Here is a 26362-nt window from a genome sequence, read left to right as displayed (position 1 = left end):
GTAGGGATCATCATGGTGCGGCATGCATTGGAGTAGAGCAACTCCATCTGTGGCAGAGGTAGCTGGTTGTCTGGTGTAGGCAGTCAGGAAGTAGAGGGAAATCTAGCCAAAAACACAACCCAACTCTAAGGACCCAAAGACCTGTCTCCGCAATGACCCACTTCCTGTACCTAGGTTCAGTCTCCTAAGGATTCCACAAACCTCACCACCAGCCGGAAACCACTGTTTCCAACCCATGAGCACGTGAGGTCATTTTGCACTCAAACCAACACAGGGGCACAGAGCCATTCGTTTGGTTTTGCAAGGGGAGTGGCTGATTCTTTTCATCCAGCTCATCAACAAAAAACCCCCCTGTCCATCTGGGCTCCAGTGTCCGCCCACAAGGAGAGTCTGACTCAATTTCTGTTGGCTCTGAGCCCAGACCAGCAAAAACCAAGGAGATCTCTGATGGGTTAATCATAAAATTTAAATCTCTATTTGTCACATCTGGGGCTTAAATTGTCAGGGATGTTTGCCTGGTGCCCCAATTGAGGGTCAAAGGAAGAGAAAGACAAGCAGAGACTTCTGAGAACATCTCAGACAAGACATCCTAAAAGGCCTGCAACACCTGTCACCATACAAATGTGAACCCTGAATTATGGAGCAATGGTCTTCAAAATGTTTGCAAAGTGATTTTTACCTTATTACTAGAAATTAATGATTTTTTCCCATCTTTGCTGTGCTTCAATTCTTCCCAATAAATACCCAAACCCAACTATAAAGAATGAAGGCTTCACTTACTTCCATGACAAAGAGATTAAACAATTCAGTGAGTCAATAAAAATCAGAGGGAGTGGAGTCTCCAGTTAGAGGACGCCCAACTGATTTGGGGTCTGCAAACCCAGACACCAAGCAAATTCGAGAAGAGAGTCAGTCGGATGCTCAGGGAGCTGTTAGAAAGCCATTCACACCCACATTTTACAATCTGAGGGCAAATGGTAAGTGCACAAATTGCATTTCAGAAACATAAGACATTTTTTGCCTAACTCTCACTCACCCATAATAGAAAATCATTCCAATTATGTCATGTCTTCCTATTGTTTACCCATGCAAGAGTCATTCAGATTGTATCTACATATACCGCTTTGTGAGTGAGTGAGTGTGTGCGTGTGTGTGTGTGTGTGTGCGTGTGTGTGTATGTGTGTGTGTACACATGTGTGGTTGGTTGTTTTTAACTCTACTCTTTTGGAGCCCAGTCACCCAGCTCCAAAATAAATCACATGGAGGCTTATTCTTTCTTATAAATGCCTGAATTTAGCTTGGCTTATTTCTAGCCAGCTTTTCTTTTGTTTTTTTGTTTTTTTGTTTTTACGAGACAGGGTTTCTCTGTATTGTTTTGGAGGCTGTCTGTCCAGCCTGGCCTCGAACTCACAGAGATCCGCCTGCCTCTGCCTCCCGAGTGCTGGGATTAAAGGCGTGCACCACCACCGCCCGGCTCTAGCCAGCTTTTCTTAACTAATTAACCCATCTACCTTTTGCCTCTGGGCCTTTTCCTTTTCTTACTTCTGTAATCTTACTTTCACTCTTACTCCCAGGCCTGACTGTGTGGTGGTTGACTGGCCCCTTCTTTTCCTGCTCCTCCATCTCTCTTGCCTCCTGATCCCTCTTTTTCTCTTTCAATTTGTTGTCATTGCCTGGCATGCCCTCCTGTCTTTTCTCGTGCCCTAGTATTGGCCATTCAGCTCTTTATTAGACCAATCAGGTGTTTTAGGCAAAGCAACACAGCTTCACAGAGTTAAGCAAATGAATCGTAAAAGAATGCAACACATCTTTGCATCATTAAGCAATGTTCCACAGCATAAACAAATGTAATACATCTTAAATTAATATTCCAAAACACATGTGTGTGATGCAAACATGTCAGTTCTTGTAACCAGATAAATAGGACTCATCTAGTTGTCAACAATTTTAAAAGTCACAGGCTGTGAGAAAGTTAGAAAAAAAAAACAGTCAATAAAAGCAGCTATCTTCTCTATTCATCTGGTGCCATTTTTATGAGGCTATAAATAATTGTATTTACAGTTTTTCAACCAGCAGTTTTTGTGTGTCTTAAGAGGAAGATCGCAGACTTTAAAACTTAATTGATCACTTAGAAGAAGACTACACGGTCTTCATTGGAAGTGGTGGGATCTGAGCCCACCATCATGGACGGTATGTTCGTCCCTGTGAATCTGAGTTCACCATCAGACTTCCCTCAGGACTCGAATTAGCAGAATGGACCAATGTCTAAGTCGAGCTCTGGTCCAGTGTAGTTAGAGGCTGTTCTCTGTCAGCTTTCTTCCCACAGTGCAGATCATCAGCAAATGAGAGAAGGAAGAGGGACAAGCTGGAGTCCCATGGAGTCTGCCTGCCTCAGCAAGCGTTCATTCTGTGGACACAGTCTTCTGTTTCATGCTGTTCTCTGTCTACACAATAGGATTTTAGTGTCTTCCACAGGTCGGGTACTTTCCATGTATTCATCCTCCCTATGAATAAAATGGACACGCCCATTTTACTTGTGAAGCAACTGGAGTTTAGAGACTCGCAGTTAGGATTGGAACCCAGACCTACCTGCTTTCCTAACATGGGCTTTTAGGCTGACCTACACATCCTGTTCTGAGCTAATGGTCCTAAGGCAAACTTGACTCACGTGGCCTTTGCTGTTTTCTTTCATGTTTTCTGTCAATGAACAAAATGCAGTCTTTGGTCAAGCCTATGGGCTCCAAATGGGGAAAATGAAGACATCCCCACTACACCCTTGTATTTCCCCCATCTAGTTTATAGGGGGAGGGGCTGGAAGTTGGTTATGCTATTTATCAAGTTTCAAATGTTTATAAAAACAAACGAAGCTTTAGAAGATCTTGCCAGTGAACCAGCAGGAATACTTGTTCAATAACAGTGTCTGGTAAACAAAGTTTTGCAAATCCCACTGGCCTTGTGACTTCAGTCACACCCATTGTGTTCTCACAGGCTGGAATTAACAGGTCTAGCTCTCTAATCATTAGGTTGCAAATTTCTAACAAGAACTTGCCACAGTACCTGGCTTTGAGGGTCCCTTTCCTGTTCTCCCCTACCCATCATCGCACCCATCAGGATTGCTAACTAGACTTCAGCAGCTCTCAGCCCTGCTTCTCATAAGTCCAGTGCTTTCTTGTAAAGTGAAATACTGAAGCAAAGGCTGCGACATCACACTTGAACCTAGAAAACATTATCTCATGCAAGCTGATTCTGTATAGAAACTCCCAAACCCAGACTTACTGCCTTGTCTTATGAATTCTTTTATATGGCGCCACTCTAGATAACATTTACTTCCACTTAACTGTGTCTTTGAATTAAGAGAAAATGTCAACTTGTGACCTGAAATGTGCCATTGCGTGAATTGAATTCAAAGGTGTTGTTCTAGGTGCAAAGTTTGGGGACTGATCCTAAAGTGTGTTTGGGGGCTCTAGGAAAGTCAACAGTGACCTAAATAAATTGAGACTATCCAGGGTATCTTATAATGGAGCTGTCAGACCCTTAAAATTCAGCTCAATTACTTTCCCCGTTCTTATGCCCAGAGCAAACCCACTTGTTTTTTATTTTAAAAGGAGCCAGTAGAGATGTTGTTCTTGGCTGTCCTCTACCATGGAGAGGGTCATTGATAGTGGGATAGTGTAAGGGCTGACTCTGCCTGAGCTTGGTGGCATACAATTGGGAGAAACAGTGTGTGGTATTTTAGATAAATATTTCAAGAAGCTTGGAACCACACCTTGCTACTTGTGTCACCTTGAAGAACCATTATCAGTTATCTGTATCTGCCTGCCTGCCTGCCTGCCTGTCTGTCTGTCTGTAAAGACTGATATTGTGGGCTTGATACTGCAGGCACACCTCAGGCACACTGCAGGCACACCACAGGCACACTGCAGGCACACCACAGGCACACTGCAGGCACACCACAGGCACACCTCAGGCACACTGCTGGCACACCACAGGCACACTGCTGGCACACCTCAGGCACACTGCTGGCACACCACAGGCACACTGCTGGCACACTGCTGGCATACCTCAGGCACACTGCAGGCACACTGCAGGCACACCACAGGCACACCTCAGGCACACTGCTGGCACACTGCAGGCACACTGCTGGCACACCACAGGCACACTGCTGGCACACTGCTGGCACACCACAGGCACACTGCTGGCACACTGCTGGCACACCACAGGCACACTGCTGGCACACTGCTGGCACACTGCTGGCACACCACAGGCACACTGCAGGCACACCACAGGCACACTGCTGTCACACCACAGGCACACTGCTGGCACACTGCTGACACACCTCAGGCACACTGCAAGCACACCTCAGGCACACTGCAGGCACACCTCAGGCACACTGCAGGCACACCTCAGGCACACTGCAGGCACACCTCAGGCACACCTCAGGCACACTGCAGGCACACCTCAGGCCCACCTCAGGCACACTGCAGGCACACCTCAGGCACACTGCAGGCACACCTCAGGCACACCTCAGGCACACTGCAGGCACACTGCAGGCACACCTCAGGCACACTGCAGCCATTTACTAGTCACTATTCTTAGGAATGAGACCAATGCAGCCGTTTTCAGAGTTTAAGTGGAGGCAGAGCACAGTGAATCTTGGTAATAGGTCCAATTGAGACACTCAGAGATCATGACTGGGTCCTTCATTCACAGCCTTTGTCATGGATCTAGAGAAACTCATCCTGCTTCTGTTTCTCTCTCACCTTGCTTCAAGCAGGGTAGGCTGGCTCAAGGCCATGTATGATGGTGAAATAAAAGGTTGAAGGGAATTTCCTCTCACTGGCAATCCATGACGGAATGCCAGAAAACAAAGTATGCTCACACTCCCTAATGAGTACCCACAGACTCCCACAGTGAGACCCATGGCTAGTGACCATGTTAACACTGAATCTGGTGTTTAAAGGCAGGAAGCAATCTTTATCCCAATGCTGCCCTTGAACCCTCACAGAAGTGCTTGATGCTGGGGCTGAAAGCTTATCTCACCACACACGAAAGGCTTTCAGGTGCTAGCCAGGGCCAGCCAGGACCATGGAACATGACCTTGCCTCATCCCAGAGTTGGCAGGACTTCCCACAGAGAGGACAAATGGTGGTTATCAAAACCAGTGGGTTAGGTGTTGTAACTCAATGCCATGAGTTTCCAAAACCCCAAACAGTTGTCAAATACGAATGACAGAACCACAAAACGCAGCTGTCTCATTTCCACCCACACACGGTTCAGCTGCCATGTTGTTGCAGCACTCTCTGGCAGAGGAACCATGGCCACCCTTTGCCTACGGCATCCCAGGCAGGACAACATTCTCTCCCTTCTCCCCGAGTGTGTAATTGGGTATTACTCTTTGAGCTCAATAAACTGAAACTTGGACTCAATAAATTGAAATTTGCAGACATTTCCACAGCTGAAGCAATGTGCCCACAGCACATGCAGAGACAGATGGAAAAATGGAAATGTCTTTATTGGTCTTACTACCATATCTTCCCAAAGGCCAGTGATGTATGGGTTACTGGCTGGAAGACGATTGCAATCTATTGAACTCCTGGGGCTGGAGAGATGGCTCAGTGATTAAGAGCACTGGCTGCTCTTCCAGAGGACCTAGGTTCAACTGTCTGTAACTCCCGTTCCACGGGACCTGATACCTTCACACCAATGCATATAAAATAAAGTTAAATAGATTATTGTCCTTAAAAAACAATCTATTGAACTCCAATTGTGTCACTTCCTTATCAGAAAAGTATTGATTTGGGTGTTTAGTTATAGGCTCGTTGTAGTTATGGCTTAAGTCCATGGGTTTTATCCCTTTGTTGGTAGGCGGGGAGAGAGAAAGGCATAACTATAAGAACATACACAGGAGGCAGGCTTTAGGCTGTGGTTAGGACAAGAATGCAGGCTGCGGACTCTGGGCCTGTAAAATGGGCAAGCGCAGTGGAGTTAGCTGTGGAGAAAAGCTGCACACTGGAAGGCTCTAAAGGGAGCCTGAATGCTCGTGCCAGGTGTACCTGAGTTTAACATTCTCACGAACCTCACAAAAGAGCTCAGGTGTCCAAGACTCTGAAAATGTCAGCGACCTCCCCAGGCGTATAGAGTCAGAAAGTGGCAGAGCCAGGACCAGACCTCAACACTGCACATATAAAGTCTACACTTGTCTCCCCACATCATCATGTGACTTGAAAGAGGAGAAATCATTCAGACTCACAGCTTGGCTGAGGGCATGATGTATTTAGATGAGGCGAGCAACAGGTAGTGGGCAGGATTTACGAGGCTTGGGAACTGTGCTGGGATTGGACGAGACTCTACAGGGAAACCGAAGAAGCAGAAGAGAGCCAGCCTCCAGCTGGACTGCGGCCAAGTGTTTGGAGACAGGAGATGGTGGCTGGACTCTGAGGGGAGGGTGGAGTTGGAAGGACAGGAGACCCCTTCAAAGCTAGCACAGGGAAGAGGTCTTTCAAAGACGTTGATAACAGCAAGTGGGACAGGACCACCTGCTTTGAAAACTTCCCGTTAGTTCAGGGATGAAGTAGAAGGACCCACAATGCCTTGCGTGGCAGTTCTCGCTGTCTTTGCAGCCACCCACTCCGGAGCCTCCAGATTGCTCAGCCATCCATGGTTCCTCAGCCGCCATTGTTTTGTGTTTGCTAAACTTCTTTCTCAAGCCTGGCAAAGTTATTCACTCGCTTCCAAGTCCATATCCAAGGTTCCCCCAGGTAGGACAGCTTCCCATTGTCACGTGGCAGGGCTTGATCCTGGCTTTCTAAACTGTTCAAAGATACCTTTGTGAAACTACAGCTCCCTTCCTGTCTGTTCCTGTGACTATCAGGGACACTGATATATCAGGTTCATCTTTGAAGCCTAAACATCCCATCTTTGGCACTTGGCATGTGAAGGATTCCCCTTAACCAGAACCATCTCCCTAACATGTTTTTGAGACTGCGAGAAAGCACAACCAGTCAGGTTACCTGTTTCTCCTGAGCTTGATACCCCACCTCTATCTAGAACACATACACAAATATGGACAATGCAGCCTCTGTGTCCAGCATCCACCGCCTTCCCTCACTGTGTACAGGCACTGCGTGGCTACCTCTAAGCCTGCAGTTGTGCACTCCAGTGAGACCGTGTGCAGTCAGATTATGGGTCTGGAGCAGGGTCCTGCATAGGCTCTGGGAACAGGCTTGAACCATATGGGTGGGGACTCTGCCATCTTGGAACAGAAACATGACCAAGAATTGAAGCTCATGGTAAAAGTGTCCCTTTGCTCTGTGGTCTTCTTGACTGGTGTTTGGGGTGTGGTATGAGAAAGGACCGAATTGAGCACTCCAAAGCTCACATTGCTGGGTTCCTGCGGCAGTACAGTTCGTCATTCTATGAAATAGGTGAGATACAACGATGACCAGGGGTAAAAATGTAAGATGGAGAAAGAGGGCTGCTTGAAAATGCGCTGTTCAGGAGGAAGACATCAAAATTCCCAGTGTGAGTCAGCTGAGTGGCCCGAGAGAAGGTGAAGGGAGAAGGAGTTAGGGAGAAAGAGGGACAGGGTAAGTGAAAGGCGGGAGGCTCATTGCTGGAGTGTCTTTGTCTTGTTACCCTAGAAAAGGGGAGGCTATGTGGGTATGAATCCAGTGTTAGTCCAGATCGGTTATTCTAATAACAGTAGTCAATGGTAGGAAATACAGCACTTAGAGCCTAGGTCAGGGGTCAGTGTTGGAGGTAGGAATTTGGCAGTCCTTAGCTTGTAAATGATACTTAATACTTTGGGTGTGGCCAGTTGTACAAGGGGAAAATGCAGTGGGGAGTCAACGCTGGCAGCTGACAGGAGCCACGGAGAAGCCCAGAGACAGAGTATCCTAAAGAATACATGACATCTAGGGGCTGCTAGATCAGGAGATTGATTTCAAAAAGAGAGAGATAAAAAAATCACTCCGACAATTGTCAAGTCAAGCTCAGGACAGGCTGCAGGGGTTGCAATGTCTTAGGGAAAGGAATTTTAGCAGAGTGGTGCTGGCCAAGGAAGGCGAGAGGAGGAGATAGAAGTAGAGATGGCGTTAGCTTAGTTCCTCTAGAAGCTTAGGTGTGGAGGAGAAGATAAGCAGGTGTGTCGTGAAGATGAAACAAAGTTAGGGATTGGTTATTATGGCTTTGTATTCTTTCTTTAAAATGAAGGCAAACCTAAAACATTAATGCATGGTGATGGATAGAGATGAATGCAAAGGAAAGATCAAAGAGACAGGAAGTAGAATTCAGTGGGTCAAGGTTCCTGGTATAGAGAGGATTCCTGCAAATAGAGAGAGAATCAGGGGCAGGGCCTGTGGATGATGCTCTTGGAGCCAGACCCTAAGAAAGAAGGGAAGGAAGACGTTTGAGAGGGGGGACGTTTGGCCACAGCTAGCCAGGGTAAAGCTTTAGCCAAATTCTCCAAGGAGCCCTGAGGATGGGCAAACCCTGCAGGGTTACCCCAGGTTGGAATAGGATCAGGCCTTCACTCTCACACATCTACCAATCAGAATAAGCCATCCTGGGAAGGGAGTGGGGCCTAGGGCAAGGTGACCCTGCTGAGTCAAGGCACTTCCTGAAGGTGGGCAGTAGCTAAAAGCCACGAAGACACTTTCAGTAACTGACAAAACAGAGCCTTCCATCCTGAGGAGGAATCTGGGCTCCCCATCTGTATCAGAGCAGAGCAGCTCCAACATGTGAGGCAGAGTCAGTAGAAGATAAATACAAGATTTATTGCACAAGATGGCTTCTCATAGTTGGGGTGGGGCAGCAAAGTAAGCTTGAACTCTAGAGGTTAGACAGGCTGTCAGTAAAGACAGACAGCTCCTGGCTATAGGCTGTCTGCAGAGAGAATTTCATCAACGTCAGCGAAGCCTCACTTCTGCCTAGAATGCCTTGAAGTTGGTTGCCCTAGGTCCATCAGTTCTAGAACAATCAACCTTGTTACCTGCCTTCAGGGGTAGGGCCCAGAGTTTCTTCTCTACACGTTCTCCCCAACAGCAGAGATCACACCTAATTGACCTTATCTTCCCTCTCTGCTTTCTACCAAACACCATGTCTCTCCCAGCCCTCGCCCCCTGGTTTCCATCCCTGCCCTCTCTACCAACCTTTCTTTTTTTTATTGATTTTTTTCATGCTGTTTTGTTTAAAGTTTGTGATTTAATTTCCCTCGGAATTTAGGAATCATATCTTTCCACCCAGTTTGGAGATAGGTCTTATCTCATTACATTGAAATTGGTTCTCATAAATGGTGGTATGTTAGATGTAGCCTTTTATGTTTCTTTTCTTTCTATTTTTGGTTAGGAATTTAGGCAAACCATGCTACAGTAAATGGTCCCTGAAAGCTGTGTGTTTTTTCTCTTCACAGCTGGTCTTTCACAGGTTAACTTAATATTATAGCTATAATTATGGCTTTGTTTCATGCTTCTGTTATTACATAACTTCTAATTACATCTTTAAAAACTGGTAAACTGAAATTTCTAGGAATCTAGTACCCTAAAATCACAATTCTTAAAAAGTATATCAGTACAAGGTGAGTACATACATTGTACATTCTGAATTGTTTTGTTTTTTGAGATAGGGTTATTTGTGTAGCCCTGACTGCTGAAACTCACTCTGTAGACCAGGCTTGTCTTGAACTCAAAGATCCTCCTGCCTTTGCCTCTGGGATTAAAAATTCTACCAACCTTTCTTTCTCCATCACCTACCTCGACTGCTCCACTTTCCTCACACAGCTTGCAGCCAAGTTCAGGACAGAGAAGACTGCTTGCAGGATAACTTCCTCCACAAAGGTTGCGGGTGGCAGACACACCTGCAGTGTGAGCTCGACTTGGAGTGGGGCCTCATGAGGAACGGTGCAATATCCAGCGTTACATCTGAGTCTTATGTCATTTGGAACCTGTGGAATTTCTGTCTCAGACTTTGGCAGAACAGGTTTAAAATTTGTCACATGTGATCTTCAGCAACCTGGGATTCGGGGCAGGAAGAGGGTCACTCTGAAGTCTACCCTTTTTACCGTTTCTAGACAGAAAGTAGACCTCTGGTGTTTGATGAGAGTGAAAAAGTGTCCCCCAACCTTCACCGTAATTAAAATTTGGAATGACTCTTGTTGTTCGGGCAGTTTTCCAAGATCAAAGGTACAACTGCTGAGAGGCCAAGCTTGAATGTCATCATCTTTACAAGCAGCTTCCCATATGGGTGGTAACTTTGCATGTATCCACAAGTTTGTATCCCACGAGTCCCCTCGCCCCCCTCCCCTCCTCGTCATTCATCACTTGACTTCCTCCTTCTAAGAGAAATGTACCCCAAACCCCAAGTCTGCAGAAGTAGGATCATGCAAAATTAGTTCTCAAGGATTAGGGATCCAGATTTGGGAAGCAAAGCATGGAGCCTAATCTTAGGGGTTTGTTCTTGGTTTTAAAACAATACCTCCTTGGAAGCCAAGTTCCCTGGAGCGGTAAAAGAGTTAAATTTTCTCCTTACCTTGGATTTTCCTGTAGTCACTTATTAACAGGACTTCAAAGATCCTCTTCTAACAGCCAAATTAGAACAGGACAAATATGAAAAGAGCCAGTAGGACGGAACAAGTTAAGAATTTGGAGGTCATGTGAACAGACAAAAGACACAATAGCTAACGTTGGATCACTTCATTTCCCACACATGTAATCTTGTCTGCAAATACGTCTTAGAGTAATTATGATTTTATTTCTAACAAAAATATAAGATCAACTACCTCATTTCTCTGTTTCTTATCTCCTTCTTGTCTCTCCACCAAGGGTAGATAAGAGACATTGTAACATGGAGTTCTAGACAGCCTATTTCTGGTCTGATCTGCCAATCTGGCTATGACTGAAGTTGTACATATGACTGTGTCAAGGGAATTGGCACACCTAGGCATTTCTCAAAGGCAGCCTACATGTTTGGAGTGAAGTGAGGGGACAGAGCCTCCAAATCACTAGCCCTGTTAGGATGTTAGAGATGGTCTCGGATAATCATTTTAATTGGAGTACCAACATTTCCCAAGATGCTCCCAGGCAGGAGAGGATGTCTGGGTACATTAGATGCTTCTGGAGCCAGAAACAAGTGAGTCAGAAAGGCTAGCCCTGCACAGAAGAGCTTCAGCAATTATTTAATTATACTCCTGCCTGTGGTACTCTGCCTCAGGATCTAGGCCATGGAATGGGCTCAGCATGAAAGCGCGTCAGCCTGGGGTAGGTGTTATGGTTTGGATATGAAGGCTTGTATGTTCGAATACTTAGTCCCTAGCTCTTGGTGTTGTTTTTGAGTTTGCAGGATCTTTGAGGCAGGAGACATGGCTTTCAGAGGGGGGCTGGCTGGGGGCAGTTTGGGAGGGCTGTTTGCAGCCTGAGCACTCTGTTCCTTGGCACCATGTAACAAGCCTTGATGCACACTCCCCCTGCCATAGACCAAATGCCCTGCAATGATGGATACATCCCCTGGACCACGAACCAAAATAAACCTTTGCCTGTAAGTGGTTTCTGCCAGCTATTCTTTCACAGAGAAGAAACAGTAATTAACAGAGTGGGAAATGCAGTTTTCCTAGGATAGGAATTTGTCAGATATATTACAAACTTTTTCTTTTGGAATTGTTTCTAGAGTGTCAACCACCCAAGGGTATTAATCACACCTTATTTTTAGATCAAAGCATGATTTTCTAGTTGAGTTATTTACCTTGATGATAAATGACTTCCGAATTTTTCTCATAATCTATTTTTTTTTATCCAAAGAAATTTTGCCTTTGCCAGAGAGGTTATGAGCAGGGTCACAGGGCTCTGAAGGAAATTCCTTGGGTGTTTTGAGGGTTGATGGCAGCTTTGGGGATGGTGGGGGGAGACAGAGAAGACCTGGATTGTCCTAGTGCTGAGTTTGAGGGTAAGGCAAGCATCCATAAACTCATCTGTAAAAAAGTCTTCAGCACACAAAACATATCCAGGGCCAAGCTCTCTCCCTCTGCAGGTGGTCTGAGGACAACCCCACTCATGCAGACGTTTGGATGTAGCATTAGCATCGCTGCAGAAAGACACAGCACAACTGTTTGCCGCATGTTTCTCTGCACGCCTTACACACGTGTCTGCTTAGTGCCCACAGTAGCCCACATGACAGAGACTAGCATTGTCCTACTTCACATGTATTTCTTTTTCCCATCCTTCATTATGTATTCATTTGTTTACGTATTTGAGTCAGCTTACAAATTAGCAAGTTTCTTTGTGGCCTTAGTTTTTGTTTCTTCTCCTTAGACCCCATTTCACCTGTACTCCCCCCTCCCCCCAGTCTCCCTGCTTCCCCCATCCTTGCTGGGCCGTTCCTTCCAACCCCAGGATTGTCCCTTCCACTCCCATATCACGTATGCTTTATAATCCTCTCCATCCCTCCCTTAAAGCATCTTTTATATTTTTCTCATCTCCCAGCTCCTCTTAGTTTTCTGACCTCGACCCAACACTTACTCACACCTAAATGTACATATTTAACAATTAAAAACCAGGATCTATATATGAGCAAGAACATGAGTTTGTCTTTCTCTGCCTGGTTACCCCACTTAGCATAATACTTCCTAGTTACGTTGTTCTCCTACGCATTTCATGTTCTCTACAGATGTATAGATTCCTCTGTAAACATATACTATATTTTCATTATCTGTTCATCTGTGGATGGACACAGATGTGGGTCCATTCCCTTGCTCTTGTGAAAAGAACAGCAGTAGGCTTGGATGTGGAAACTGAAGCCCCAAGAAGCTAACCAATGTGGGTCTAAGGCCAACTTCAGAATCGGGCTTTCCAAACCTGGGACTCTAGATCCAGAGTGTCCGTTCTTGGTGCAACATTCTACTGCATCTGTTAAATCATTAGTCATTACTTTATTGTCACACCTGATATATCTCTCTCAAGCTTGAGTGCACCTATGCACTGTGTGTGTGTCTGTGTGTGTGTGTGTGTGAACACATACTCCTGAAGAGAAAAGACTAGGTAGAGTCAAGCCTAGACTGGATGTGAACCCGTCTAGCTACTCACACTCTGAGCACACCCTAATCTGCATGTGGAGGGTACTTTCCAGGTGAGTTTCATAGCTACAAACAGAAGGCCACCGACCATCATCACCAGCAACCCAAGCCCCAGGTGCTCTCGAGTATCGCTTAGGACCCAAGGGCACAAAGAGTTTTTGAACTGACCTGAAGGTACTTGCTGTTTCTAGTTTACTGTAATTTCATGCTAGACGTCTCACATAATCCCATCTAACTGATGGTAACACGGAAAAAGAATGACTCAGAGGTCACCTAGCTAATAATTGGAGAAAGCTACCCAGTGAGTTTCCTCCCTGATACACTGCACAGTCCCTTCTATTTCTCCAGGAGTGAAGCTGGTGCCTACTTCTGTCTCCCTCCTTTTTTTCTTCACTTTCACCCTCTTTTTGGAGGTCTCCCTAACTCCTGGAAAGGCAGAGGGTGAAGCCGAGAACTGTATGAGAAAGGGCACAGAGCCTTGAGGCTGAGCAGCTGTTGTGGGTGGAGGCCTTGCCTCTTGGCCTTGAGTGCCCCAGAAGCAGCTAAGTGACCCATTTTTCTTAGTCCTGCCCACACAGCTTCTACTGTTGATTGTGAGTGGCCATTGGCTGACGGTAGCAGCACAGATCCAAATGACCTAGCAGTGATGACCCTGAGACACCACAGGAGAAACTCTCAGCAAAGGCTCTCTGTCTACCTTTCTGACTCCAGGCCAGGAATGTGTGCCTGTTCCCAAACCATGCCGTGCTTTCTGTTCTTCAGTTTTACTATCTGTCTGTCTGTCTCCCAAGGAAAACGAGAGAGAACTAAACTTTATGCTTATGAAAAAAGTGTGTGTGTATGCATGTTTGTGTATTGCATGAGTGTGTGTGTGTGTGTGTGCACGCGTGTAAAGATGACTCAGTCTTGTGCACATTCACCCTGTGGACTATCAAAGGAGCTTGTCTTTGTGCAGATAAGCTTGGGAAGTGGAACTGGGAGGATGTGTGGATATATTTCAGGTGAAAACAGGATTTGTTTGTGTAAACTTTGCCCTAAGGGGAGGAAATCTGTTGAGAAAAACAACATAAAGCATAAATTATGTTTTACCTTAACTCTGTTGGTTATGCTTAATATTATTTTAGCATCTTTTACTTAATCAGTCCAATTCAGTATATTTTGAAATTACTTCTCTTTCTCCTCTTCTTTAGTTTTGGAAATAGAATCCAAGACTTGCTTTATGAGCAGTCTGCATCTGGGCTATGACCTATCCCAGTGTTTCCTTCCTTCCTTCCTTCCTTCCTTCCTTCCTTCCTTCCTTCCTTCCTTCCTTCCTGCCTGCCTGCCTGCCTGCCTGCCTGCCTTCCTTCCTTCCTGCCTTCCTTCCTTCCTTGCTTCTTTCCTTCCTTCCTGCCTTCCTTCCTTCCTTCTTTCCTTCCTGCCTTCCTTCCTTCCTTCCTTCCTGCCTTCCTTCCTACCTTCCTTCCTCCCTGCCTTCCTTCCTCCCTGCCTTCCTTCCTTCCTTCTTCCATCCCTCCCTCTTTCCCTCCCTTTCTTTTCTTCTTTCTTCCTTCCTTCCTTTCTTTGCATTTAACCTCTTCCCTTTGTCTTGTGTAGGTGGACTGGAAACTCCCCCATGAACATAAAGCACCATCTTCCCTAATCACCCATTGTACAATGGTAGACAGGTATCATTCTTTCTGACCACTCACTGCCTAGCATCCCTTCCTCTTTTAAGGAAATTCTATATCTGATAGTCCAGCTCTTTCTGTGTAGGCTGAAACTTCCTGCTACCAAGCCCTGGTCTCCCTCACATGAGTCAAGCTTGAGTGCATCTGTGTATGCATGTGTGCATGTCTGTGTGTTTAAAAAAACAGCCAGATGCTTTCAATCAGCAGGTGAATTGAGAAAGAGAATACCCAGAATTCACTTTGGCAATAGTGTTAGACACAGGGCAGCCACAACTGGATCCTACAGACAGCAGAGACAATAACTCTAACATTGACATCTGAGTACCAAAGCTAATAGGACAGATGGAGGAGGCTACAGTGTTTGGGTGTGGCATGGCTTAACTGTGACACTGGTACTGAGTGACTTTGCTGTGGAGTGACTGAATTGTTCCTAGCTGTATAGTCCACTTAAAAACCCATTCCCTGGGTCCCCTAGAAATTCTTTGAGCTACCCAATGTTCTTTCAATAAATTCCTGTTCTTCCTAAATTAGCCAGAGCCTATTTCTGTTGCTTGTTACAAAGCATCCCAAGAGATGCAGTGTGGAAGAAAACAGGCTATGAATATTTGTTAAGTGACTAATTAAGAATTTATGACATGTTCCTCTGTCCTTATGAAATTAAAGATCTGACCCCCCTCAGAATATGAACAAACAAAGGGGCAAAAATGGACACAGACTATTTAAAGAACAAAGAATGGGAGAGTTTTGCTTGAGCAAAAAATTTGTGTAAAAGAGCAATGAGAAATGAGATGGTAATGGGGAGTAGGGCCATGTTTAAGAAGTCAAGTGAATGAACCTCATATTTGCTCCCTGCATTGGGCATATGTGTATAAAATCAAGGAGACTAAGTTGTGGCTATAATCAGTATCTTAGGAATGTCTTTAGGGTACACCATGTAGAACTTACATACAACACATACATAACTTGGGCCACACATTCTTGGAAATTGTTGGCCAATGGATTTCAAAGGTTTCCCTATTCTTCAAATGACTAGGTGACTTTCCAGAAGGGACACAGAATTGATAAAGAGAAAAAGAATCAAGAATCATTTAATACTTAGTAGAAAGCTTTACTCATCTAGATCTGTTGGTAGAAAAGGCCCCACCCAGAGGAAGCAACTTTAGCTTCCTTCATCAATCCATATGCATATACATACATAGTAAATCAGTCCAAATGATGATATTGTAGTCCTCCCTGCTTCTTGTTGTGTGACCCCCATCATAAAATTACTTCATTGCTACTTCATAACTGCTGCTTCATGATTGCTATTGTTTCGACTCTTAATGTAAATATCTGATATGCAACCCCCAAAGGGGGTCACAAACCACAGGTTGAGAACCGTTCCTCTAGGTAATTGTTTGGTATGGTAATTTACATATTTGTCACCCAGCAGTTCAGCAGTTGATGCTTCTCCTGAGTCTATTTGTTAGGTCTTTGCTAAAGAATACATTTGGAAAATTATTCAAGGCAAGCTTAAGCTCCTAATCTCCCAACAGAGCGACACACACACACACACACACACACACAGGTATGTATGTATGTATGTATGTATGTATGTATGTATGTATGTATTTGTTAGACCCAAACCTGGATATTAGGTGTTTAGTTTGGATATATAGAATAGTCAGGTCCAAAGAACAGGTCTTGGCCATTCCTGTGTAAAGAAAATTGTTGGTGCAGGTTACAGCATCCCTGGTGGATAAACCAGAACTCCTCCTGTAAGTGAATTCCAGGCAATCCCTGTCCTGCCCCTGGGTCTCTAACTGGGGTGCTTCTCACTAGACTTCATCCATAAAGGAGTTTTCTTTTATCCTTGCTTTTTGTGATTCAATCAAGACTAACAATCAATCATGATCCCCATCTCAAGTATCAGAAAATAACCAGAAACATCCATGTCCTAGGTTCCTTGCTTAAAGCTATGTGTGTTGTTTCAGTGGTGAGAGTAGCCACGGTGCACACAGGTTTGTCTCTGAACTACACCATCAAGAAGGACTGCTCTGTTAGCTTGTGCCCCCTAAGCTCTACACTCAGGGCTGGAGGAAGCCAGACTGTGTTTAAACAAAGAGCCACCGGAGTTGAGCAAAAGCGTCACAGCCATTCACTCTTGGTTCTGAGTATATCATCACAGCTGCTCAGCAGAGAAGGGACTTTAGGTACAACTGTTGAAAGCAGTGATCACAGACTAAACGGGACACAGATCAGAAGTTCCCGGTGTGCGTGAGTTCGAAGTTCCCGTGATTTTGCATGTGCTATTCATTCTCTCTCCCATCAATAAGTGGTAACCTCACAGGGATGGCATTTTTCTTTGCTGTTGTGAGGAATGGCCAAGGTCACATTCCAGTGAAGGATGGTTGGCTTTCAAAGCATACCAGTCTGGAGGAGAGATAAAGAGAGAGTTAATATTTGAAGACATGGCCAACTTCATCAACTAACAAACACATATATCTCAGCTGCTGTGACTTTGTCTCCTTCCCCAGAGAAATGCTGATAATAAAAGGAGCAAGCCTGTTCAGACTAAGAAAGGAACAAAGGTTTTTATAGAATTTAATTGAGTTTTGCATGGCTACTCTACATACTCTGAGGCTGTGTGGCTTTTATAGGGCCTCTACTGAGTGTCACACACACACACACACACACACACACACACACATATATATATACATATATATGTATATATATATATATATATATATATATATATATATATATAATGCTGTGTGTCTTGCTCAAATCCTGAACAGTCTTTCTGCTTCTAAAAGGAAGGAGGATGTCAGAAAAGAATCAGGAAGGATGTCACTGATGGGTCCATCTATTTTTGCCATCATTGTTTGAATCTAGGAATCTTTAACTCAGGGCCAGATGGGAACTTGTAATCCAAATCTCTCCCTTCTTTATTCATTTCAGGAATTAGGCACACAACACCCTGACAGACAGTTCTACAACTTGCTTGAGTGTCTCAAATGAAGGAAGTCAAATACTGTAAGCAATTAGCAACACTGCTGTTGGGGTGACTTCATTTTCTTTAAGTGGGAAGGTGGGATAAAAGAGAATCATTTCGCATGTGCCAGACATTTGTTCTCTTTCATCCAACCCTACTTTCTCAGGGTAGCCTTTGTGCTGGTTTGAGAGAAAATGGTCCCCAGAGGGAGTGACACTATGAGGAAGTGTGTCCATTCGATTAGGTGTGGTCTTGTTGGAGGAAGTGTGTTGCTGTGGAGGTGGGCTTTGAGGTCTCATATATGCTCAAGCCATGCCCAGTAAGACAGTTCACCTCCTGTTGCCTGCAAAATATAGAACTCTCACCTACCTCTCAAACACCATGTCTGCCTGAATGTCACCATGTCCCACCATGATGATTATGGAATAAATCTCTGAACTGTAATCGAGTCACCCAATTAAATGTTTTGCCATGGTCATGTGTCTCTTCACAAAAATAGAAACCCTAACTAAGACATTTCCATTTTCAAATATCTAATGAAACAGGAAGCTATCCCATCTCTACCTCTTCTCCTCCAGGATAAAATAACCAATACAAATACTAAAGACTGTAAATTATAGAAGATGCCAAAAATTGGGTCCTCAATGAGTCCCAGAAATAAGATTAACAAGAAAACGGGAAAACATTTTATCTTTTCATTGCCTTTTATTAAATACTTCTAAATCCTCCTGCCACGCTTTTGCTGCCAGCCATCATATAGTGTGCAGTTACAGAGAGAAGCCTGTCCTGTTCCCTACAAATTCACAAGTTCCTCACACTTAGTGGGCGTGTCTGTATTTGGAGATGGAGCCTTTGGGCCCTGACTATTTATGTGAGGTCTTACAGGTGGGACCCTAATGAAGCACAACTGGTCCCTTATAAGTAGAAAGAGATGGATAAACACACATAGAAGAAAGACCAATAAAATCATGGTGATGAACTGAGCATTATAAACTCAGAAAAGAAACCTCCCTAATCTGACTCCTTAGTCTCCCAGACTGTAGCACTATAAGATATAAATTCCCATTCCTTAAGCCACGTCACCTGCAGTATTTTGTATGGAAGCCTCAGTAGATCAATACAGGGAACAAGAACTCTATACCTGATTTTGCTGTTAACTATAATTAACCCTGGAGCCCTTTGCCACTGTAGATCTCAGTGCTGAAAAGTGTTTTGTCCCTCATAAATTATCATCATATACTTTCATCTGTCATCCTGTCTGGGAGTGTGAACTGTGCTTGGAGTGGTAGGCAAGGTTTTATGGAATATGACCTTCTAGGCTTCAACTATGCTTCTTTGAGGAGATTCACTGGCCCCATAAACAGTTATCAGACATTTAAGAGCAACTTCAACTTTTTCCATGAGAGTCCACAGCCTTCTCACTTTCTTCTTCTGAATGACAGCAGGGTCTTCTTGCCTCCATCATAAATACTCTCCAGGTTCTCGCTCTTCTTCACTACAAAATTTTAAGATAGAGGCTAGGATAGTAGGTAAAAAAGACAAATAAAGGCAGATATGTCTGTCCTAAAGTTCCTGAATTTTAACTTCTTTAAATTTTCCTCCAAAAGAATCCTGGAGTGATGGAATATACTAGTAAGTTTTGGAAGTTGTGTAGTCCACCTACTCAAGCACTTCAAAAACCCTTAACATCTATAACAATTGTAATTATTGTGTATTTATACCCATTTGGGGCTTAGTAAGGACTGGTGGTGACTAATTCCAATAATAACTCCAACTGTCAAACCAACAACTAATTCTTTTCTAAAAACATTACAGTCCAGCAGTCTTCCTGTCCAAATAAAATCACCTCTAGCATTAAATGCTCTGACATCTGGGGAAGCATTAAATGTCCTGCCATCTGTGGATGTCTATGATTAGAGCCAGAAATCTTAGCATTAAATTGTACCTTCCCAAGTCATCTAGGCCATCAGTTGTACTTTGAAAGAGAGGACTGGAATCCAGGACAGTGTGCTTGGTTTTTCAACTGCTAGAAAGTGCCATAATATGTATCCAGACTCCCATCTCCTGGCCCCACCCTATGATGTAAGGTCAACTCCTACATTGCTGTGACCAAAATCCTTGACAAAACCCAGGGAGGAAAGATCTATCTGGACCAACACTTCTAATGGTTCAGTTCATGGGAAGTTGTTCCCATGAGCCACAGGCAGAAGAAACCTGTCACATTGTTCATATCGTGGCTGATCAGGAAGTGGAGTACGATTGGGAGCAGCCAAGAACAATCTACTCACAAGGACCTGCCCTTAGTGACAGATTTCTTCCAACTAGGGTCCATCACCCAAGGTTTATGTAACCTCCCAAAATGACAGGACTGGCTGGGGACCAGACATTTAAAACTTGAATGTATGGAGGAACAGTTCATAGATTCTTGCTGTAACAGTCAACCAACCTCAGATGATCCACAGGGCACGTGCAAACACCCATTCTCATGTGATAATCTCTAGTTATCTTTGGAGGCATGAGTCAGCCAGTTTGTGCAGAGCCCCCCATGACTCACTCAGAAAGAGGTGGAGAGGGGCAGATATGGTTGGTAGCTGTGGGCCATTTTTTGTTTGTTTGTTTGTTTTGAGGCAGGTTTCTCCATGTTGCCCTAGCTGTCCTTAAACTGCTCTGTAGACTAGGCTGACCTCAATTTCACAGAGATCCACTTGCCTCTGCCTTCTGAATGCTGGGATTAAAGGCTTGTGCCACCACTGGCCAGCCTCATCTCCAATTCTTGATTTTAATCCTAGTCTCCAGAATAGGAGAATGGCTTCCTTATGTGGTGGTCTCTGCAATTAACAAGGCTCATCCACTCACAAAGGATGGCTTCAAGTCAACACCAATAACAGATAGGTATTCAAAAAAGAAAGGAAAACATCTTTCCTTACTTGGTCCTATGTGACCCTTAGCTCAAGATTTAGGCCTTCTGTTTTAATAGGGTTTCTACCTGTGTGATCTCAAAAGCCACTGAAATACTTCAAGTTTTACTTTACTGATTACTGATTATTTTACTGATGGTTTGACCTAATTTGCAAAAATATTTCCCTGAAGGATGAGGAGTGATTTCCTTTCATAATAAAAACAGACCTTATTAGAAGTTAGCCACATCTTCAGAACAGGATAGAAGTTGAATGATACCTCTGGTTCTGGGACTTGGCCGTTTTGGCAAATCTCTGGCACTCCCCTTCCCCCCATCCTCACTCCAAGTGAGCAGACCTTTTGATTTTCCTGCTGATAATGTCCTTAAAAGAATCAACTGAAGTATTGTTATCAGCCTCGAGGTTTCTGTTCTCATTTGTGTCTATATTTAGACACAAACAGACACTGTTGGAAGAAAACAGTCTCTTTCCAGTGTCCTGGCTGGGGGAGGGAGTGTTTTTAATCGAGTTAATGGAGTGCCTTAGCTGGAATTCCCCAGTGAGGTCTTGATGGGGGAGGGAAAACATGCTGAAGTTTATGGACTGTGGACTTTGCCATTTGATGGAATGACTAAGATGCTGATGATTAGTTCTCAGGCTGAAGGCCACCTCCATGTGCTTCAGAGATCTTGGGCCAGGCGGATGATGAGGCAGGCCTGGGGACTCGGTTAATGAATGTATTTAAGAAAAAGCCGGACTCTTGTGTCCTACGAAGAGTACAGTAGGCCTGAGCTCAGGATTGGTATTGATGAACACAGTTTTAAAGAGTTGATGCTAGACAGTGTCTGTACTGAGTTCAGAGCTGAAGTCTGATGGACTGAGTTAGAAGGGATCCTGGAACTAATGGATGTACAACCCAGTCATGCCAGTTTCCTGTCTCTCTCTGATGGCTTTGAGAAATTAATTATTTTTCTTTCTTTATACCATTTTCATGGAATAGTTTCTCCAACAAAATCCTTCCTATTCTTATCATTCTGCGTGCAGGCCACAGGGCACATGATCGTCTTACTAGAAATGAGAAGGTTCATGTGCTGATCCAGCGTAGACTACATCTTAGTACTAGGTACCAGGTAGGAAGGGAGGGCTAATAAGGTGTTTTCCAGGGGAAACCTTGGCTAACATGCGCTGATGTGATTCTTCTCTATCCATTTCCTACCACCCCCATGCTCTGCAAAGACTGGGCAGGACTCCAAAGCCCCATTACCTCTCCCACTCCCTTCCTCACCCCATAATTGGAGGGACTCAGGAAAGTCAGAGCCTCCAAAGAATCTGCCCCCACTCAATGCATTGGTGATGCACAAAAATCACCTTTTCCCCCCCGACTGTATTGGGGGGCAGGGACAAAAATGAAAATCCTTAGAGAATCAGGATATTCAGCTGTTTAGAGAAACAGAATCTGGTTGTTGAGGGAGATGGAGAACGGATGTGGAGCAGTGTGCACTTTCTCCAGGTTTAAATGCTTTGGGCCTGACATTGGACTTCTGGTATTGACCCAGTTTCTTGACTGACTGGGTGTTTGGGCTCTCTGAAGCAGCCTTCTCTCCTTTAGGACCCTTCCCCGAGGGAGCTGCTGCCTGTGTTCGCAGGGTTCACACAGTTCTCTTCACTTGGCCATGGTAAGATACTTCTACTTTAGCTGCCTGAGACTTTTGTCTCCATGCTCATTTCCCTGTCTGCTTCTCTGTTTTGTTTTGGTGTTGTCCTGTTCAGGTGGGGATGAGGGTGGAGACTTTTCCATGAACATTGACTTGGCACTGAGTTAATAAAAACAACTCTTTAATGCTTCGAGATGTAGCTGCACTTTTCAACTCTTATTCTCATTTAGGATTTCCAATTCCTTTGGAACACGGAAACTAAAGGTAGGTATTCTTGCATTTCTGCCTCCCTCCAATCTCTTAATTCTCTAAACAATTTCATCTTTTCCTTCTGTCTTGACATTCAAGATCTTCTACACACTTGGTTATTTAATGCTTGGCTATTGGGTCTCTGTTTACCGGGAACACAAATGCAACATGGAAAACAGTAAGGTTGGGAGACACTGAGAGAACAGTGAATCGAGCCTGAAGGACCAGAACAGAGGCCTGAGAGAACGTTAATTTTTCTATATCTACCTTACTGTCTGTGGCTCTTGGACAAAGGAGAGGGTCCTTAAACCTGGAAGGGTCAAGAGAGGAAATCCAACCTTTTCTTCTTAAGGCTGAAATGAAACACTGGTGTAGCTGCTTGAGAAACCAAATGATAGACCAGCCTGGGCTGGAAGTGGGGGTAAAGACAGGGAGGTGACAGGGTGGAGAGCGAAAATGGAGGAAAACACATGGCCTTCCGAAGAGGAAATGGAGTTATGAAAAGAGATGGAAAAAGCAGTCCTTCCAGGATAATGCCCTTTGTATCCCCCCTCCCAAAGGGAAGCTCAGCTGGAGATGTGAGGAAGCTGGAAGAATACCATGGAAGCCCAGGTTACCTGGCAGGAGGAAAGAGCCAAGGGGAAAGCAGACACCAGGGGACAGGGTCACGTTTTTCTTGGCATTGGGATATTTTCAAATGAGTTATTTTTCAAAAGTTTCCAAGGAGGATCCCTTACCAGTTTCCAGCCTCCATTTGGGATTTGAAACCTACAGGAAGCAAAGACCCTTCCCATGACCTCTTTTCTTCCTCTCTAAATTAAATTTGGATGCAGCGAGCTGGTGAAGCACGGGCTGGGGCCTTCTGCGGTGTGGTCTTTCCCTAGGACAGGGGGGGACTGGTTCTCCCCCCAAGTAAAGGCTGTTTTGACAAGTGAGGGACATTGTTTTGGGGTTTGGCAAGTTGTTTAGAGATTTGGCTTTCATGTTCTTTCTTCTGTAAAATAAGAAGTCTGGGTTTAAATCATTGCTTCTTAACTTTGTGGGAAGCTGGTACGAGACCCTTTTTGGAAATATACTTAAGGCTATGGATCTACTCCCCAGAAGGGTGAGCATAAACCAGCTCGTATAGAATTCTTTGGACAGTTCTCGGGCTTCTGGTCTCTAAAGCACATGGTTTTCCAGTGTCATTTTCCTACTTGAAGAAGGCTTAGACTTCTTTAACCTTTTGAATTCAGGCATTGAGCAATGGCAGGCGAACCGAAGTGTGACCCTTCTGGGCTGAAGGGTCTTTCTTTCCCTAGTGTGGTGGGTGGGTTAACAACACTCAAAACAGTGGCTTTCCCTCCTCAGTCCCTCAGATAGCAGTAGCATAGGACCAGTGTGGTCAGATGGCCTTGAATTATCATGCAGCACATGTAAGAAGTAAGCCTTTGCTGCAGAAGCTCCTTTGTTTCTGAGGTTCATTGTCACTCCAGCAGAACATAACACACAGACTGATACATCCCTTATGTCATCAATCATTCCCTCATGACCTCTGATGCTTTTTCTGAGCTCCATGTTACTGATTCTAAATCTAAGTACTGCCAATGTCTTTTTTTTTTTTAAAGAATGTCTTTAAATCTGCGAGATGAACATTGAAAATGCAACTTCATCATCTTGAACCACCTACCTCCTCAGCCTGGCTCACAAGAAACATTCAGTTTGGAGTCATTGAATTCAGAATTCAACCAGAATCCCACTTCAAAGTCAGTGATGTTGCCAAAGACTTGGTTAGGTTTTTCCATCGGGTCCCAGGGGCAGATGAGGATGAGGGGATCTGTATAGCTCTCCTGATGTGCATATACCCACTCCCTCTCATTTTCAGAAGAGAAGAGAAGTCAGGCAAATAAATACTAGCATACTCCTAAATGCTTCCAATGGCAAAAGTCAGGTCAGAAGGCAGGATGTCTGCGCTTGGCTTCTATTTATGGATTATGAAGTTTAAACAGAGCCCTCCATTTAGAATTCATCTGGCCATTAAAACTGCTTCCCAATTTATTATCTGCAAGGAAGCGGACAACGTTCCGATGGTTCTCTGTAGCTTTATGTAAGGATGTTTTGCATGTGTATAATTCACCGATCAATTTTACCTTGTCAAAACAGAAAACGTCTGTCAAACACAGGATGAGGCTCATTAGAGAGATGCAGGCAATAGCACGATGGAGAGGAGAATAAACAGACTGCCCAGAAATAAGGAAACAAGAGACTATTCAGGAAGCAAGTGGAAAGGGCAGAAAATGATACAGTGGTCACGGCAGACCCAGGGCTAGTGAATGACACTGCTATGTAGGAAATGATACTGAATGGGGCAAAATTTTTTTTCAGTAATTAGTGGGTGATGGTAGCTCATGATCAAGGGCTGATAAATGACTAGTCAGCAAAGCAGCCGAACCCATCTTCTCCCTTCTAGATGGCACGAGATTTTCCCAGCTGAACATTCTACAGTTACGATGTGTCCACCGAACATGGAAACCTAATGTGGAATTGTCGTGGTTCTCCACAGAAGTAGTTGGCATAGTCTATTGTTGAATGTGTATGAGAGGAAGGAAGGGAGGGAGGAAGGGAGTGAGGGAGTGATGGAGGGAGGGAAAGAGGGAGGGAGGGAGGGAGGGAAAGAGGGAGGGAGGGAGGGAGGGGAGGACAGAAAGTGAAAGTGGAGTCTAAGTGGTAATTAAAAGGCCACCTATTATATACAGAACACACAGACTTGCCATTTTAAATGCTTCTAATTGAGTAGGATGCACCTTCATGTGATTCAGAATTGTTCCCCTCTTATTTATTCTAACAATAGAACATGCTTTTCTTTACCTTGCTTCTCTCTTTCTACAGAGGTGTTTGTATAGAGCTTCCAGTCTCTAGCATGCTGGTTTATATATGTACAATGATTTATTGGATCTCTTTAAATGAATATCCTGGGGCCAGTGAGACAGCACAGTAGGTGTAAACATTTGGTGTCAAGCCTCATGGCCTGAGCTGGATTCCTGAGACCCACATGGTGGAAGGAAAGAACTAATTCTGCAAGTTTGTGTACACACACACACACACACACTATTTTAATGAGCATCTTTGCATCTTAGCACTATCAAATCTCTTGCTGTTAAGTGTACCACTGGAGAAGATGACACTGCACTTGCTTCATTGCACAAGTGTGAGCAGGAGTCATCACTGTGCCAGACAGTATGTGCTTCTCTGGGCTGACAAGGATTGCCTATTTGCCTACAACTGTGCCATTTGTATGCTTGTCATGAAAGACACTGCTTATTCTCTACCTTCTGACACACACACACATATATATACACACACACATATATATATAGTGTATTCTGATTTTATAGCACTAGTATAATGCAAAAATACAATCTCAGTATATGTGTTAAATGATAATAGAAACATTTTAAGAAGAGCCTGTTGTTCATCTGCATATAGTTCAATAAATCTTCATAAATGAAACACACTGTGTGACCACACAATTCAAAAACCAGAACGGGATCACAGCCCAAAATCTCTTTTTATGACTTCCTTGTAAGTAACTCCAGTAGCTTTTGCCTTTCTCTTGGATGTGAAGCAACTATCTTTAAAAAAAAAACATTTTAAATTGGCTTACAGAAGTTGAACACCGTCACATGTTTTCAGGAGCTACTTGCATTTCCTTCTCTATGGCCTGTACCTCCCTCATTTCTCTGGCCTAGTCATAGATTAGCATGTTGGTGGCCTAGTCCTCAACTAGAACTTATTTGAACGACAAGGAAATTCCAGTCTACAATAAGAAGACAAGAGAATTTGGGGGAAAATTCATCAACTGTGGTAGACTCCCC

At 44.3% G+C, this 26362-nt stretch overlaps 1 long non-coding RNA gene across 1 annotated transcript in view; it reads left to right on the top strand.

Moving 5' to 3' along the window:
* LOC121133137 overlaps positions 1–25095 on the top strand; it is a 79026-nt gene extending 53931 nt beyond the window's left edge. The window contains exons 2-5 of the long non-coding RNA XR_005869883.1: positions 22214–22280; positions 22490–22523; positions 24116–24253; positions 24958–25095. This is a non-coding gene — a long non-coding RNA (uncharacterized LOC121133137). The remainder of the gene's footprint in view (positions 1–22213; positions 22281–22489; positions 22524–24115; positions 24254–24957) is intronic.
* The last annotated feature ends 1267 nt before the right edge of the window (positions 25096–26362 follow it).

Source organism: Mesocricetus auratus, unplaced genomic scaffold (assembly GCF_017639785.1).
Source record: "Mesocricetus auratus isolate SY011 unplaced genomic scaffold, BCM_Maur_2.0 Super-Scaffold_100020, whole genome shotgun sequence".
NCBI lineage: Eukaryota > Metazoa > Chordata > Mammalia > Rodentia > Cricetidae > Mesocricetus > Mesocricetus auratus.
This window is presented reverse-complemented; position numbering and strand designations above follow the sequence as displayed.